Below are 17024 nucleotides of genomic sequence, written 5' to 3'. Positions count from 1 at the left end.
TACTGCGCTAGATGGTAAGGGAGACAATAGAGCAAGAACCCTAATTTTAATCTTAATCTGTCTAACCTTTGGTTTTCCCTTTTTGGTTTTCCTGACTGTTGGTGGAAGTAAGGGGAGGAAGTTTCAGTGTTCTCTTTTCACCCACTATTGAAATTTGCCACCAGGAAAGAATCTTGTAAGCTCATTCAGTGGTAACTTACTAAGACTTAACCAGTGACCTTTGCTTTTAGGGGCACTTCGCAGTTTTACCATAGGTTAAAGCCTAAACCAAAGGCTTTCTAATGTTAAGCCTTTCGTATCAGTCAAGACTGGGAGAAGTTTGCATTTTGATTTTGTTTTGTGGATGTAGGGTAGAGTAGAAAGAAAGGGAAGAAACACTGTCTTTCCTATGACTCTAGGTTCTACCCTCCAGGCTGGGAGTGAGCTAATCTGGTGGGCAGGTGGAGAAGGGAAAGTGTTAAATTTTCCCCAGGACTTCCTGAGGCAGGCCAGCCAGGGTAGAAAAATCAGAATTGCCTCCAGGGGAATCAAGGTGTGGGGGTGGAGAGCAGATCCACCAAGAACAAGGTCTTTGCTGAGGACAAAAAAGCATGCATCAGATCCAAGAAGCCAAAATAGGATAGAGTGACCCATAGGTGACTTCAGGAATGAGTCTGAACCCAGAGCTCACACTTTTCTTTTACTTGAGCTGGCTCTGTGCTGTGGTGTGGAGACAATTTCAAGGCAACAAGACATGGACACTACTTACTACCTATTCTTGGTACTCTCAGGGTTGGTACACCTTCCAGACAGTTGGGGGTAGGGATGGGGAGAGACATTGACCAATGTGACCATGAGTTGCTTGGACTCTAGAAGAGCACCAGAACTTCAGCCAGGTCAAACCCATCAGCCCACACGGAATTCCCTCTGCACTTCCTTCTCACAGAGTCTCTGGAGATGTGAGAAGCAAGTGGCTCCACAGAAACCGGAAGTCCAAGTGGAACAGCTCCTCCACTAAAAGAGAAAACCTAGGGAGGAACCTAGGGATGGGCATAGGAGGGGGGGCAGGGCAGGGGGAGCAGAAGAAGAAGTGCATACCTTCCTGATTAGGTGCCCCAGGGGTTATTACAAGGCTTTATGCAGCAAGTACTATCTGCAGACTTAACAGATAACAAGTCTTCGCACATACACACCACTGGTTTCTCAAATGCATATGGAAGTTGTAGTGGGGTTATGCGATTACTATCATCCCTAATTTATAATTCTGTATTTTGTCAATGAATTGATAGGAAAATAAAACTTTTCTCATATGGGGACCCATGAACTTGTTTTGACTTTCAAGAGATTCTCATTCTTGGGAAGGTTCGAAACGTTGGGCCACATTATTGCTTTGCCATTGCTTCTCCTTACCACTGCTGGATGCTTCCATCACAGGTGGATGAATAAGATACCTTTGCCCACCACCTTCACCACCAGAGGATATCTTTTGATGTCCTCTTCTGAACAGCAATAAAATAAATCAAATGTGTCTGTTAAAAACTTCCTTTAAAATATCCTTCAGTGTTTTTCCATTGAGGTGTATCTTTTATGTTGTTCCCTGAGGTGAATTTCCCCTAATCCATCTTGTCTACTAGCTCCTTATATAGATTTGGGGGCAGATTCTTTTGGAGAAAATTGAACTCTGCTTTCTGAATCATCCCACTTACAAAAAAATTTAGGCAAATGTGACCTACAGGCGAGAGATACCTAAGCAATTTGGGAACTTGACAGCACATTGAAAAGCTTGCTGCTCAGATTGCTAGTCAAAGAATAGTTCAGGGTCAAAGGCATGCTGCTGACTTGGTTCAGTTTCCTTTCCACGAAAGTAAGGTAATGATCAGACAATTTTTAGTTATATGTCCAACATAATTTTTAATTATTTCAATGTTTTAATTCACAAAAATATACTGTAAAACATTTAAACAAGATAGAAGTGTACAAGAAAAAGCACCCTTATTAGTCCACAGACAGAGAAGATTAAAATTTGAAGTATTTAGGAAGATAACAATTGTGCTTACCTCTGAGGTTATTTTATGGTTGTTTATTTTTTCTTATAAATATTGTAGATGTCCAAGCAAACTGTTTTTATATAACATTGAAGAAGTGCTACTCCCTCCATCTCACACTTCTGTGCTCCTTCATCCTCTTTGTCCTCATCATCAAAGTAGCAGCTGCCCTTTGTGTTTTGTTGGGAAGTCTGTGTCATAACAGATGTCTGTCCCCATCTGCAGCAAACAGACTTTGTTTCCTTGAATTGAGACACCCACCTATGCAACCTGGGTCAACTCACTTCACCTCTCCAACTCCTCTGTTAAAGATGAGGGGTCCTTAGGACTTTGATACTGAAAACACTATGCCACCTTTCGATATTATTCAAAATAAAAAAAACACTGGACCTTAAAGTAAACATCAGGACACCTAACAAATTTCTGATTCTCCCATGGTGACTACTTCCTTGCTTTTGAGAAAAATTGAATATGAAATCCTTTCAATACATGTATGCATTTCTGCTTCATCTGGCTATCAGATAATCCTGTCCCAACAGGGGTAGGTAAACTTTATGCTCCTCCAAGCTCTGAAAGTCTATGATTTGATAGTTATAATTGGGAGAGTGGAAGTAGAGGTGAAGAAATTAATGAACACAAGTGGTATCAAATCAGGTTGAACAAGAAGAAATCACTTTGAGAGGCGGGGAGAGATGAATGATTATTTTAAAAGTTAATGCACACCCCACTTAGGTTTGAGCTATGCCTAGTGACTTCCAAAAAGCACAGTATGGAAAGGGGGACAAAATGTAACTTTCCAGTGAGAACCCTAACAAACACTACCTCAGCCAGGTGATGAAGTCAACATCAGTCATAAATCATCTCGACAGCATTTACCCTTGATATGATATGATGAAAATGGCACTTTACAGCTGAGGTCCTCCACCCAAAAACCCATTACCCTAGTCTAATCATGAGAAAAACATCAGACAAATCCCAGTAGATGGGCATCCTCTTGCTTCTTGCAAAATCACGAGTAAATCTCAGAACTATCAAGGTCATCACAACCAACAAAAGTCTGAGAAACTCTCACAGCCAAGAGGAGCCTAAGGAGAAATGACAACTAAATGTAATGTGGTATCCTGGTTGGGATCCCGGAATGGGAAAATGACATTAGGTAAAAACCAAGGAAATCTGAATAAACTCTGGACTTTAGTTAATAGCAAATCAGTATGAGTTCGTTAATTATGACAAATGTGCATTATTAGATGTTAATAGCGGAAACTGGGTGCAGGGTATATGGGAATTCTCCATACTAGCTTCTCAACTTTTCCGCAAATCTCAAACTCTTACAAAAAAATGAAACCTATTTTTTAAATCAAAAAATTAATGAGCAATTAAACTAAAAACAACAGCCTGATGGCATTAAAAATTTTTTTTTACAGGCTCATGAAGCCCCGACTGGGGGGTTTTCTTATTCTTAAAGTATTGAGAAGGAATCCTTCTGCAATTCTGCCCAATGATTCTACCTTGTCTGAATTTTCCTGGAATTCTCTGTGATGAAAAGAGTCAATATGGTTGTGTATATAAATTACTGACTTGCTATGCCATGGCCAGCTCACCCGTTCTAAGCCGCAGTCCTCTGGCACCTTGAATTTGAAATTTGTAAGGCGTAAGCTATGTGTTTACCAAAAGAAAGAGTAAAAGTTGTTTTATACTCATACCAAGATCGCATTTCTGGCTGTACCATTTATAAACTGTGTAATAATGTTGAACAAATTACTTAACCATTCTGAAATTCAATTTTCTCCTTTGTTAAAAAAAGAAAAACAGCAACAAAACCTTGCAAGAAAACATAAAGTACCTAATTCGGTACCTGGCACATAAAAGTTCTCAGTAAATGATAGTTAATAATAAACAAGGTCATCAGTCCAAATCTAGAGAAGATAATCTGCTTCGGTTGAACCAATATGTAACTTGGCCCTCTTTCCTTCTGACCCTCCTCCCCACTCCAGTAGGTCACACTGCATCAAGCATCTAGAAGGCTCTCTGCCAACGACTGCGCTGGTTTGTTATCTAAGCGAGTCTTGGTCATTAAGCAAAGTCAGGGTCTTTGTTATTGTTTTCATCACCACCGGCCAAGCAGAGAAAGACCAAGCCACAGGGTACATCTCTGCCTGCCAAGGTCCTGTATTCCTGAAACAAAAACGCGATAAAAACAGCAGTTAGTGTCACACACTGAACCCGGGCTTGGGAGCAGGTGGGGAGGGGCTCCTCCTCCTCCTTGTTCCTCAGCACCTGTCACTGAGACAGGGACTGCTCAGGCCGGGGCAGCCCAGCTTCCTCCTCCCCCCACTCATCTCCCGGGCAGCTCCAGACCCTCGGCTCCCAGCAACTCAGAGCAGCCCACTCTGCGACTAGAAAGCGCCCATTGACGGCTTGCAGCTGCCGGTGCCGCTTGCCCAAATCCTAAATAAAGCCTCAGCTTCAGCTCCAGCGAAGAAGTCACTACTGTGTTCTTCCTAGTCAAGGCTTTCAAACATTCAAAGCAAACTGGCGATGGTTAAACACTGCGTGTGTTTACACCCCGAATCTTGAATCACAATGGGGCGGCTAGAGCTGCCAAGGCCGGCAAGGCCCGGCTTTATCCTGGACACTGGAGTCTGTTCCCTGACCCACGAACAGGAGCAGAGTTGAGTAAATACCGTATCGCTTTGCTTTTGATAGATGTTCGCTCACAGGGACTTCAATACGGTCGTCTCGGGCTGGGGTGGAAGGGCACGTACTTGCAGAATCAAGATGCTGCTCACATGAGTGGGCGTTCAGAAGCTTTGAGGCTTTATAAGCCGTCCCAAAAGAGAAAACCCAAGCTATATAAAATAAAATGTATCCAAACAAAGTAAAGGATAACTGGGATCTTTTAATAAACTGCTTTGATGAAAAAGTGAGAGTGGGAAGCTAGACGAAAGAACGATGGCGTGTGGGTAGTGGGTTAAGCTGAGGGACGGATGCCTGGGACCTTAACTCTTCTCTGTTCTTGAGAATTTAAAAATTTTATTCCTTAAAAAAAAATACTACAATAAAAAAAGTCCCTTTGCTCTCCTTTTTTCCCAGGCTACAATGCAAAACATTGATTTTCTTTAAAATGTCCCAGTCTACCCTGTGTTTTCAACTTTTTCAGGTTTTTGTCCTTCAAATAACGTCAGGGTGTTGTCTTTTCTGGTTATAAAAAAAAGTATATTATTATCATGGTAAATTGAGAAATGCAGGAAAAAAAGTATAACAAAGAAAATATAAGTCCCATGTCTTTGAATTAGCACTTAATATTTTTATGTATTTCCTTTCAATCTTTATACACGCGCACACACAGAAAGAGAAAAAAGAAATTTTTAACATACCTAAATGGAATCCAGTTCTATTTAGCTTTATCCCATGCTTTTTTTCACTTCTGGTGACCATTTTTCACACCATTAGATATTCTTAAAAGAATGACTTGTAACAACTTTGGAATATTTTCACCCTGTGTTTCTCAATGCCAGAAAAAGTTCAGAACACAGTTTTACTTACACCATACCATACTTAAAAAAAATAGAACAGAATTTTTATAACTAGAGATTACAAGGAAATTCATTTTGCACTAGATATATACTACTTTCTTCAGAATAATTTAAGAATTGCAGCAGAATTCAGCATAGTATTTGGCAAGTACAGAGACAGTAGTAAGATGAAGTTTTCTCACCTTCGGATGTGCTCCCAAAGGGAAATGAGAAGAAGGAATGAAAATAGAGCATAAGGGTGGGGTGTGGATGTGGGGAGCAAAGCCAGAAATGGGAGACGATGACTCAGCTCATGCAAACACACACACACACACACACACACACACACCCCAACTTCTCCAGACCTTGCACCAGCTGGTGTGATCCCTGCCTCTCAATTAAGAACTGTGGAATCAGAACTGAAAAGGATCCAGCGAAAATCACAAAGATTAAGAGAAAAAGACATATTAGATATTAGAAATGCAGAGGAAATAATGATGGCAGACAGAAGCAAGGACAGGCCCTCCAGCACTGACTGAGCACCTGCTGCCTATAGAGCTGTACACTGGATGTGAAGACAAGCCACATCCTCGGCCCCATGGAGCTCTCAGTCTAATGGAGGAGACAGGATATAAGCAAGTCACTTCAATTCAACTTTGGAATTGCGTCTACAAAGAAACGAATGAAGTCCAGTGGGAGCCCAGCAGAAGAGAGACGACGATTCAAAAAAGAAGGTCAGAAGGCCCCAGAGAAGAAGAGACCTTGGAATCACGTTGAGAAGAATGAGATCTTACAAACATCGGGGGAAAGCAGAAATAATGGGGGAAATTTTTGCAACTGGGTGAGCAAAGAAAAACAACTATATTTTAAAATGTCTTTTTCTCATGCCTTGGGACCCAATGTAATTTGATACAGACTTGCCCTTTTTTTCTGTGGTAGAAGTATTCCTGAAAAGATTTGCATGAGACAAACTTTAATATTTTTAAGCATATTCCAAGTAAAGGGACTTGCCATTAAAGGAACCCCACTGTGAATTTGTTTTTCTAGATAACTCCTTATTTGTCTGTTTTTTTCATATGGGGCTTTACATACCACCTATAGTTAGTGCAATCATACAATAGATGTCTCTCCACTTGTGCCATTCATTAGTTCCAAACCTAAAAGGACCTTGATGGGTTTTACATTCGTTTGCTGACCCTCCCCCCTCCACACACACACATTCCCTCACTTTCCTTATATTGTGAATATTAAAAATCAGATGACAAAAGGCAGAAAACAGCACAGGCAAACGTGGCCAGGGTGAATGCAAATTTTAAAGATTAATCTTTTTTTTTTTTTTTTTAAAGATCAACCTTTTTAAAAAAAGTTTAGTTGATTTTGAAAACTACCATATTTGTAGATTTAGTATCTTTAATTCTCAGACTTTTTTCTTTTCTTTTTCTTTTTTTTTTTTTTTTTTTACCAGTTTGCAGCCTCCCAAAACCAACACAGTGACTGTTAAGATAGGTCAGGACTATAATTACAGCTCTACAAATAGAGAAACCAAAATGAAGTGGCAAGGTTAGCTCTTAGCTGCTTTCCCAGGTAGACCTTTAAATTGTCACCTGAAAATGGAGATATTTTCTGCAGTGACCAGAGGCTGCATCCTCAGACAGACTCTGGGTCCATCAAGTCCCGAAGCTGTCATTCTTAGGAGATGGATGCATCATGCTCCTCTCTCCAGTTGAATTAGGGCCCTTGAATCATGATGGTGCTGAAAATATCTGCGTATTTATGACAGGAGGATCCTGTGCCACGAAATCTAGCTGAAGGGGTGGGAGGCAGGAGTCTATTCTTATCTTCCTGTATTTTTCCTCTGATCACCAGGCCAGAATGTGTTTCACTGTGGTTAGAGTAAATAAAGACTCAGGATGACTTTTTTTTTTTCAAACAAAAACAAAAACTTCAGTTGTCCTGAAGAGCACTGATAATGTGAACTAGGACGACTGTGGCTGTTATTTAAAAGTCATCTTGGTTTCATTTTTCTTAAATTTTTGTTTTTCAGATAGATTATAATGTTCCATGGATATGTTTCTAGTTTGAGGAAACAAACTACTTTTCAAGGCTACACTTAGAAAAAGAAGACATTTTAGAACATTGCATTATTCCATTTTGAGGGTTGTTGGTCACTTATACCACTGTTATCTTTCTCTCCTTGAGCAGGGACTGGATACCCATTGGACAAATGTATTGTAATATGAAGGTTTCTATGGTAACTTTGATTCTGGATTATTTTAAGAATAATTTTGGTGAAGATATTCTTCTGGTTATTATTGCTGCATAACAAATTACTCCAAAACCCAGGAGCTTTAAACCACCATTTTATTTTGTTCACAGTTTCGTGGGTTGGGAATTCAGGAAGAGCTCAGCCTGCGCAGGTCTCCCTTGGGATCTTTGATGCTGTTGAAGTCAGATGTGGGCTGGGGATCCTGTCATCAAAGGCTCCACTGTGCTCTCTCACAGGTGTGCCATTGAGGAGTCCCCTGGGAACTTGGGGTTGGGGAGCTGGTTAACAGAGCACCCACACCAGCTTGGCTGTCTTAGGGTCATCGGCTTCCTACATGCTGGATGGCTGCCTCCACAGCAAGTGTCCCGAGAGAAACTTTTCCAGTCTAATCTCTGACATCACACAGCATCACTATCCCAAGACTCAAGTGGTTCCCAGCATGTCTCTAAGGTTGGCCCCCTCTTATTGGGAGGAATATCAAAGACACATTTTAAAACTGCCATACATGTATTTTCGTGTTTTTCTTTAACAATCACAACTTAGTGTGTATTATCTTAAACTGGCAACCTGGATCCCCTTCAAGACCCCACAAGTTTGTGAGTTCATTTTGTATTTCCAGAACCTAGCACGGGGTCTATGTTATAGCAAATACTCCAAAATGTTTGTTTATTTAAACTAAACAGAGGGCTGACAAGCCGAGAAACCTGCCATCCAAAGGAAGGAGAAGGGACTCTGTGGCTGCTACACTTTTACCTTTGATAAGTTGGAAGGCTTATCAAGCTGATAAAACCACTCTGTATAGAGATAACAGAAAGGCTTGGGTTTTTAAAGGTAAAGGAGGCTCAGAAATCTCGGGGTCGCACCCTCCTCTTCCTCCTTCACAGTCCTCACCCCACCCCCGTTTCACAGCTGAGGCCCAGAAAAGTTAAGTGACAGAGTTAGAGTCCCTAGTCATAAATTTTAGTCATCGCTTCTTTTCCAGTCCATTGTTTTGTCAGTCACTGTTTGGGGCTCAGAGTTTATCGAAAATTGCAGGGTCACTGAGATTTGCATCTTTTTTATACATGTGGGTGAGTGAGGTGAGACCTCTGCCAACCTCTTCATCTCAACAGGATTCCTTTTCCTCTATGCATTTCATGGAGCAGATAAAGAAAAATCCCAGAAAGATCTCACCAGGAGGCCACAGGACTCTGACTTGCTCTCTCCAGATATAGGTCAGAAAAATTAACTTCCTGACCCTTTCCTCCTGTCTTGCAGTAAAATCTTGTACTATCTACATCTAGGGCAGTGCTAAGTCTGGAAGGCTTCCTGTGATTTACAAAAAGCCTGTGAGGAAATGGAGATGTCCCCTCAGGGATGCCTGCCTAAACCTGTGACAGTGACCTGTTTTATTTCCAGGTGGTGACCACACATTGTACTGTGATATTGTAAGACATCATCTGAGCTGTTTGGGGTCAGGAAGGCAGAATGTCAAGCCACCTATTTTGAATCACAATGATACAGTTTGTCAAGAAGAACAGTATTTTTACAGTGACCACCCAGTTAATTAGCACAAGGAAAGCAATCACCTCTTCTCTGAAGTGTCCACAACTTCCCTCAGCAAGAGAAGGTCCTTGCCTAAGCCTGTGTCAGGGCCATATTCGAGGCTTTTTCAGTTTAGTAAATTCCATATTTATTGGGAAAGGAAAGGATAGAACAAGTGTCTGGAACTTGTTCTTAAACTAATTTAGGTCAGGAAAGTTTTCATCAATTCATTAAATTGATGTTTGTGAAAGTGACCAGCTTATACTGAGCTCTCAGGACATGTTAATTCCCCCTCTCCCCACAACGGCACTGTACCGTGAGTGACTCACGTTCGCAATGCTCAGCATTTCTCTAAAGTCCTCTGAATCTTTGTTAGCAAGGAAAAGTTCAATAACATTTGGCCTCCTGGATTTACTAAGGCAGAAAAATCTTCTAAGTTCCTTGTATTAGTCAGGGTTCTCCAGAGAACTAACAGAACATATATATATACGGACAGAGATTTATTATAAGGAATTGGACCATGTGATTATGGTGGCTGACAAGTCCCAAGATCTGCGGTTGACAAACTGGAGACCCGGGAGGGCCAATGGTGTAGTTTCAGTCTGAAAGCCAGCAGGCCTGAGCCTCAGGAAGAGCCAGTGTTTTGGTTTGAATCCAAAGGCAGGAAGAAAACCAATGTCCCACCCCAAGGCAGGCAGGAGGAAATTCTCTCTTACCCGGGGGAGGGTCAGCCTTTTTGTTCTATTCAGGTCTTCAACTGATTGGATGGGGCCCACCCACATCAGGGAAAGCAACCTGCTTTACTCAGTCTACTGATGCACGTGTTAATGTCATCCAGAAACACCCTCACAGAAGCATCCAGAATAATGTTTGACTAAATGTCTGGGAAGCCCATGGCTTAGTCTAGTTGACACATAAAATGAACCATCACTTTCCTCTTTGGATAAGGGTAGCCAAATTGAAATTTCAGATGAAATTGGCATAGTTGCAACAGAAATGACTATCTGGTTAAAGAGGATGCTTTACCAAGGATGTATAATGTGTCCAGTTCTCTGAGCTTTCAGGTGTTACTGTGAGCTCAGAACATTTCATTCCAGGGCATGTGAATAAATGGGATGCCCCCTTGTCCTGTCCCTGGAAATGTATATACAGTGACAATGTGGAGCTGGAGGGATGAGGATGTTCTATGCAGCCTGCTTGCCTCTGTGACCATCCTAGGAAGGGATGCTGAAGCAAGCTCTCCATCTTCACTCCAGAAGGTGACAGACTTGCCTTTAGAGCTATTACAGGGCATGGAGATTACAGCACAGCGTCACAGACATTCTCAGACAGCAATGACATTTTAGTCCATGCAGTTGGAAGGCAAATCACCAGCACAATTATGATTTATCCAAAATTCAGAGATTGTCTGTATGCTGCATGTTAGTCATATTCAGAAACCAGTAGCCTTTTCTCCTTCAATGGTAGGGAGTTTGGCTTGCCCAGTGGAGGCTGTGTTGCCCTGGTTAGGCACCTGCAACTATCAGGGCTTCAACTGCATATCCACCAACACAGAAGCAAAAATGAGGAACCTTGTACAATTGTTAGCATAGGAATAAAATTATAAAAACAATGGCTGAAGAAGGCTTGTATTAGCTAGAATTTATGCTTATGTTAGCTAGAATTCCTGACATTTGTAATTACTATGCTAAAGAGATTAAATAATTTATATACATGCTGTGAGGTAGGTACCATTATCATCCTCCTGCTACAATCTGGAAAGAAAAGCATAAAGGACATGAGTAACTTGTCCTAAGGTCACACAGCCAGCATGGAGCAGAGCTACCTGCAGAGATTTAAAACTAGGGAGTCTGGCTTCACGTCTAACCACCAAACTAGATGTCTTTTAGTTGGGTGCCACCCACACAAACCCACAGTCTGCCCCAGTGACCACCACAGGGCTTCTGCCTGGCACTGCCAAGTCCCTCTGGGATTAGTGGGCAAATGTTCTCCTTTTCTGCTTTCAGGTCATACCACTTATGCCACTGGCAGAAGTCTATGGGGGTGAAATGGAAGACCAGACCTGGTGGGGTCAGAGCCCTCTCCTCCAGACCCTTCACCTGTCATGAGTTTTTTACACCCAACTCTCTTCGTGCTACAACCCACCATCAACCACCTGCCCCTTAGAGTTTCGTACTGTCCGTTCCACTCAAGACTTATGTTCCCTTTGAAGTTTTTCTTACTTTTGTAACAAAAATCTTGGTGCTAAATTTAACTTCCACAGCCAGCAGGGCTCCCCTCAGTAAATATTGCCCTTCTCCCAGCTTGGTCCTCATCTATAAAGAGGGCTCACCTTCCAGACATGAGGTTGGGATTGGAGATGCAGTGGTGAGTGAGGCAAGGATGGTCCCACTCAGGGAGGTCAAGGAGCTCTTTCCTAAGGGAGTGGTACAAAGTGCAGATCTGGAGACAGAGAAGAGTGTGTCACAGGAAGAAGCTGCTCAGAGCCCTGTACCCAGGCAGGAAGGAGTGTGGTGATTTTGAGGAACTGAGAGAAGGCAGGCGTGGCTGGAGAACAGAGGATGGGGATGTGGTATATGACGAGGGAGGAGAAATAAGTAGGGGCAAGACTGTGTACAGCCCATGGTAAGGATGTTGGTCTATATACCTAAAGCAATTCTTTCAGTTCTGGCTACTTATCAGAATCACCTGGGAATAATTAAAAAATACTGATAAGAAGGGGCCGCCCGAGGCTGAGTCGATAAGTTCTCGCACTCTGCTTTGGCTGGTGGCCCAGGGTTTCAATGGCCCAGGGTTTTGCTGGTTTGGATCCCGGGTGTGGACCTAGCACCACTCATTAAGCCATGCTGAGGTGGCGTCCCACACAGCACAACCAGAAGGACCTACAACCAGAATATACACTTATGTCCTCGTGGGGCTTTGGGGAGAAGAAGAAAAAGAAGAAGAAAAAAAGAAGATCGGCAACAAATGTTAGCTCAGCTGCCAATCTTTAAAAAAAATAAATACTGATAAGAAGATCCTGCTCCAGAAGAATTAAATCCACATTTCTGGAAGTGAGACCCAGGCATCAGTATTTCTTTTTAAAGCTTCCAGGTGATGTTATTGTGAAGCCAGGGGTGAGAATTATTGCCCTACAGCAGTGGCAAACCATAAATGTTTAAAAGAATATATATATACCATATGCATTTAGGGGGAGATGATGCTATCAGGAGATTTGCATTTCAAAAAGCATCCTCTGGCCAGAACTGTGGAGTTAAGAATGCTAGGAATTAAGAGGTTCTGGGATGAAAACTAATTACTTGACTACTAAATGATGCAACTAAGGACCGGGGTAGCAGCCGTGGGGATGAAAATAAGCGAATAAATATGAGATACTTCTGGTTGGTTAAACCACTGGGACTGATGGAATGATGAAATGATGGACTCAGTAGGAGTTCCCCCTTTCCCGTGGGGCATACTTTCCAAGACCCTCAGTGGATGCCTGAAAACGCAGATAGTACCTAACCCTATATACACTATGGTTTTTCCTGTACAGACATACCTATGATAAAGTTTAACTTATAAATTAGCCACAGTAAGAGATTAACAATAATAACTACTAATAGGATAGAACAATTATAACAATATACTGTACTAAAAGTTAGGTGAATGTGATCTCTCTCTCTCGAGATATCTTGTGGTACTGTTCTCACCCTTCCTCTTCTTGTGATGGTGTGAGATAATGAAAGGTCTACGTGATGAGATGAAGTGAGGTGAATGATGTAGGCATTGTGACATAGCGCTACTTCTGGATCTCAGTTGACCGCGAGTAACCAACACCACAGAAAGCGAAACCACAGATAAGGGGGGACCACTGTACAGCACAGAGGGAAAAAGAATGACTACCAGGGTTCTGCTCATACAACAGACTGGAAAGGTGTCCTAGTTGTTGAGATAAGGACAAGGGCTAGAAGCAGACATGAGTAGAGTGGGCGTGGGGCTTCAATTTTGGCATGTGGAGTATGTTTTCATTTCATCATGTGCTTTACTTCTCTTTTCTCTAGATCATCAATATGTCACTCACCAATCCTTGTTATTTATTATTCATTAAAACAAATAATGGCAACAACAACCACCAAACTACTGAGCACTTACTAAATTCAAGATATTGGCTTGATTAATCTGCCTTTGATTGTAATTTGAAGCAGCTTACTGATGAGTAAATAAATTTCCTTAGTAAACACACACACATTTTCCTAGCAAAACTGCTTCTGTTTCATCTTCGCCATAAAATTTTTTATGTTATATATTTCTTAAGATGTTTAGTGCCAAGTGACAGAAACCCCACTCCAGAAATCTTAAACAAAAAGAACATTTTATTGTAAAGTTATGAAGGTCTCTCACAGAATACAAAGATGAATCTGCAGCCAGGTTTCAGGAACAATCAAAGTCATGAACTCATGACTTCATGGTATCTCTCCTCAGTTCTTCTTCTCCGTACATCTGCTTTGTTCTTTCTCTCTTTTCACAAACCAGCTTCCATCACTTTTGTCAAGAGAAAAGAAAACATGGCAACTGACAGTTGCTGTGGTTTCAGTCTTAGAGCTCCAACGTCAGGGAGGCAATCCTAACTTGCTCAGTGCAAAATCCAAAATCCTGAGGAAGGAACTCATTGCCTCAGTTGAGCCAGGTGTCTTCCTCTGGACCAATCAGCTGTAGCCAGGAAGTAAAACTTGAGGAAAAGGTTATGACCATCTCACATGGATTCGTATACCCCATTGAACTGGGGCTGAAATGGATGCTCCCAGAATAGTCTGTGGGGATTGTGTTGGGACTAGGGTTGCAAGTCCTGGAAAAGCAGGGGCTGGGCAAATAGTGCAAGATAGCCAGTACATCCCAATCAAGCAAGTTAACATATGTGAACCACAAGATCAAACTGAAGACAATTCCAGAAAGGTTGACAATTTAAAAAAATATTTCATCTCTCTGGACTGATGTTAATAAGGCATCTGAAGTTTCCAAAATTTCTAAAATTTCATATTAGATAGTGATGTATGCCAATAGATTTGCATTTGTAGATGATTGGGACTACGAAGTTTCGAAATGATTCAACAAAGCAACGCACTAGTTCTGAAATTATACTGACTGAATATCATTTGCATTTCTGTAAGACGGAAAGTTCTATAACAATTCCAGCTGTTTTGATTCTTATTAGTATTTGACTAACACTCAAGACCCCCCAAAGCCTAAAAAGAAGTAGCAGGAGTTGAGATTTCAATTACATTTGGGAAAATATATCCTTTGTTCCCTTAGAAATAAAGGAGAATGCGTGCGATGGCGAGTCATGAAGAAGCTGCTTTTGACAGTGTATTCTTTTGAAGCTCTAAGATAAAATGATGGCTTTGCAAATGACTGGTGATGAAAATGATCATAAATAAAGATCTCTTATGAGCTTCCTAATGGATGGGCATTGAACGTACTCAGAAATAATCAGGCCAATATTTCCATTCTGACTTCCCAGGGTGTGGCCCTCTTTGTAGACTCTATACCTCGGGTGTTCATGACCTTTGGAATTTCCCTCAAGGAATTTACAGTAGAGGTAGGACTGAACAAATCCATGGTTAAGAACATTTATATAATAATCTACTCTTGAGTGTCCAGTAGACAGTCTACACTAGTTTAGAGAGAAGTCAGGGCCGGGAGTCCAGTGCCAGGCCCGGCCCTTGAGAGCTGTGCAGCCAGTAGAGTCCGCCCCACCTGCCTCGCACCCCTTTGTCAGCACAGACTCTCCATGCTCCCTTTTGGCTTCTCCGTACTTACCCTTAACTTCCTTCTCTATCTCCCGGATGGTACCTATGATTTGCTCTACTCTTGCTCTCAACTCATTCTCAGTTAATCCCTGCTAAGGTGCTAACTGAAAATCGAGGTGTCGTCTCCAACACAGCAGAACTAGGGGTCAGGGGTTTGGATTCTAGACCTGGCTCTGTTGATACCACTCAGTGTCATCTAGGAGCAATTTTTTCATGTCCCCAGACCTCAGTTCCCTCATCTTTAAAACAAATGGGAGAGAATTAGGTGGATGCTAAACCATCATCCAGATATTAAGTTGTTAGTCTTTGTAACAGCCTTCAGATGTGTTTGCATTCTTTTTAAAGGTCTGAGAAAGACAGTCCCTTTTCCACCCCAGTATGGTTTAGAGCACAGGTCAGCAGACTTTTCTGTAAAGAGCCAGAGAGTAAATATTTTAGGCTTTATGGGCCACACAGTCCCTGTTGCAACTACTTACTCTGCATGGTTGTGTGAAAGCAGCTGGGGACAACAGGAGTTGTTTACACAAACGGGTGATGGGCTGGAGTGGGCCTGCCAGGGATGGTCTGCAGACCCCTGGTTTAGAATATGCTGTCTGGAGCCGAGTTGCTTGAGTTCAAACCTCAGCTCGAACAGCTACCTAGCCTTTCTGTGCCACAGTTTCCTTATCTGTAAAATAGGAGAAATGGAACTATGCCCACTTCGTGGGGTGGCTGTGGGGACTAAATGAATTCCTGTGCACGAAGCACCTGGACAAGCGCTCGATTCAGAATAAATGCTGTCAGCCACTGTTATCATCCTCCCTCTTTGCAGCTTCCTTTTATGTTTCTGCACACGATTTTTCTGTTGATGAACTTGGCCCAACAACCTCTTTGGTAGGGAGGTGGTTCTAGGGCAAGAGCTGCTCGCCTGCAGGTGAAGAAAGACCTTATCCCTGAGGGAAACTCCTGTGTTCACGGAATTTCTCCTGGTGAAGAGTCATAGATGTAGTCAAAGTTTCTTACTAGAGTCCAAGCGCATCAACTTCGCCCGCCTCAAACTAACAGCTCTAATGCTCACGGTAGGATAGCACTTTGAATCTGAAGACAGATGGTCTTGTAGCCTTCTGCAGGGCAGCCTGTTGGTGAGCCAGGAAGCTTCTGAACCCCCTTCCAAGAAAGAAGGAATAAGGAAAAGCTTGGCAAAGCCACCTCTGTCAAAGTACTGAGCCTCATGTCAGGGAGAATTGCGGGTTTTCAGTGTTTAGTAATACTAGGTTTTTCATGTCACACAGGGATCAGTAAGGGAATACTCCCTGAACGAGAGACGTATTAGGATCCAGATTTAATGGGGTCCAACAGGGACTGTGGAAAGGAGGCGGTGGTGGTGGGCATAGGGGGTGTGTGCTGACATTTATGATCAGGTAGGTGGCTTGAGAAGAGACACATATTCTTTTTTTCCCTTCCAATGCAGTGACAGAAAAAATGTCAGGAATTGCCAACTCTTTTGCCACAGAATTGTCTGGTAGAGGATTTTACAGCATTTCAGGTCTAAAGAAGTTTTGCCTTAGGTTGCATCATCAGCCTGCAGAGTTCCTCCTGTTTTCTATGTGGCACAGTGCCTAAATTATGTACAAGATTATTAATCTTTTCCAAGGGCATTGTTGACAGACTTGTAATCATGTATAGGTGTCATAAATCTTTTCTTCAGTAAGTCAACGGTGCCTGTTATAGTTGGCAGGTATTTACTGGGCACTAGCTAAACCAGAATGGTACCAGTGAGGCCACGACTAGAACAGTGAGGTCTGAGCCTGGAATTAGGAGACTTAGGTTCTCATTATGATTCTGTCATTAACTAGCCATGTGACTTGGAGCATCAAACAACTTTGTAAAATAGAGAAAGTTATCTAACTTTTCTGAGACTCAGTTT

General features: G+C 42.1%; 1 long non-coding RNA gene across 1 annotated transcript; it reads right to left on the bottom strand.

The window, feature by feature from the left end:
- Positions 1–1882: 1882 nt before the first annotated feature.
- On the bottom strand, positions 1883–5782 carry LOC123286646 (uncharacterized). Its single transcript, XR_006529323.2, has 3 exons — positions 5402–5782; positions 4709–4840; positions 1883–4199 (listed from the first exon to the last, which is right to left on the bottom strand). It is a non-coding gene; the product is annotated as an uncharacterized lncRNA (long non-coding RNA).
- Between the last annotated feature and the right edge of the window lie 11242 nt (positions 5783–17024).

Source organism: Equus asinus, chromosome 10 (genome assembly GCF_041296235.1).
Source record: "Equus asinus isolate D_3611 breed Donkey chromosome 10, EquAss-T2T_v2, whole genome shotgun sequence".
NCBI classification, from domain to species: Eukaryota; Metazoa; Chordata; class Mammalia; order Perissodactyla; family Equidae; genus Equus; species Equus asinus.
Note: the sequence above shows the minus strand (reverse complement) of the source record. Positions and strands in the feature narration are given on the sequence as shown.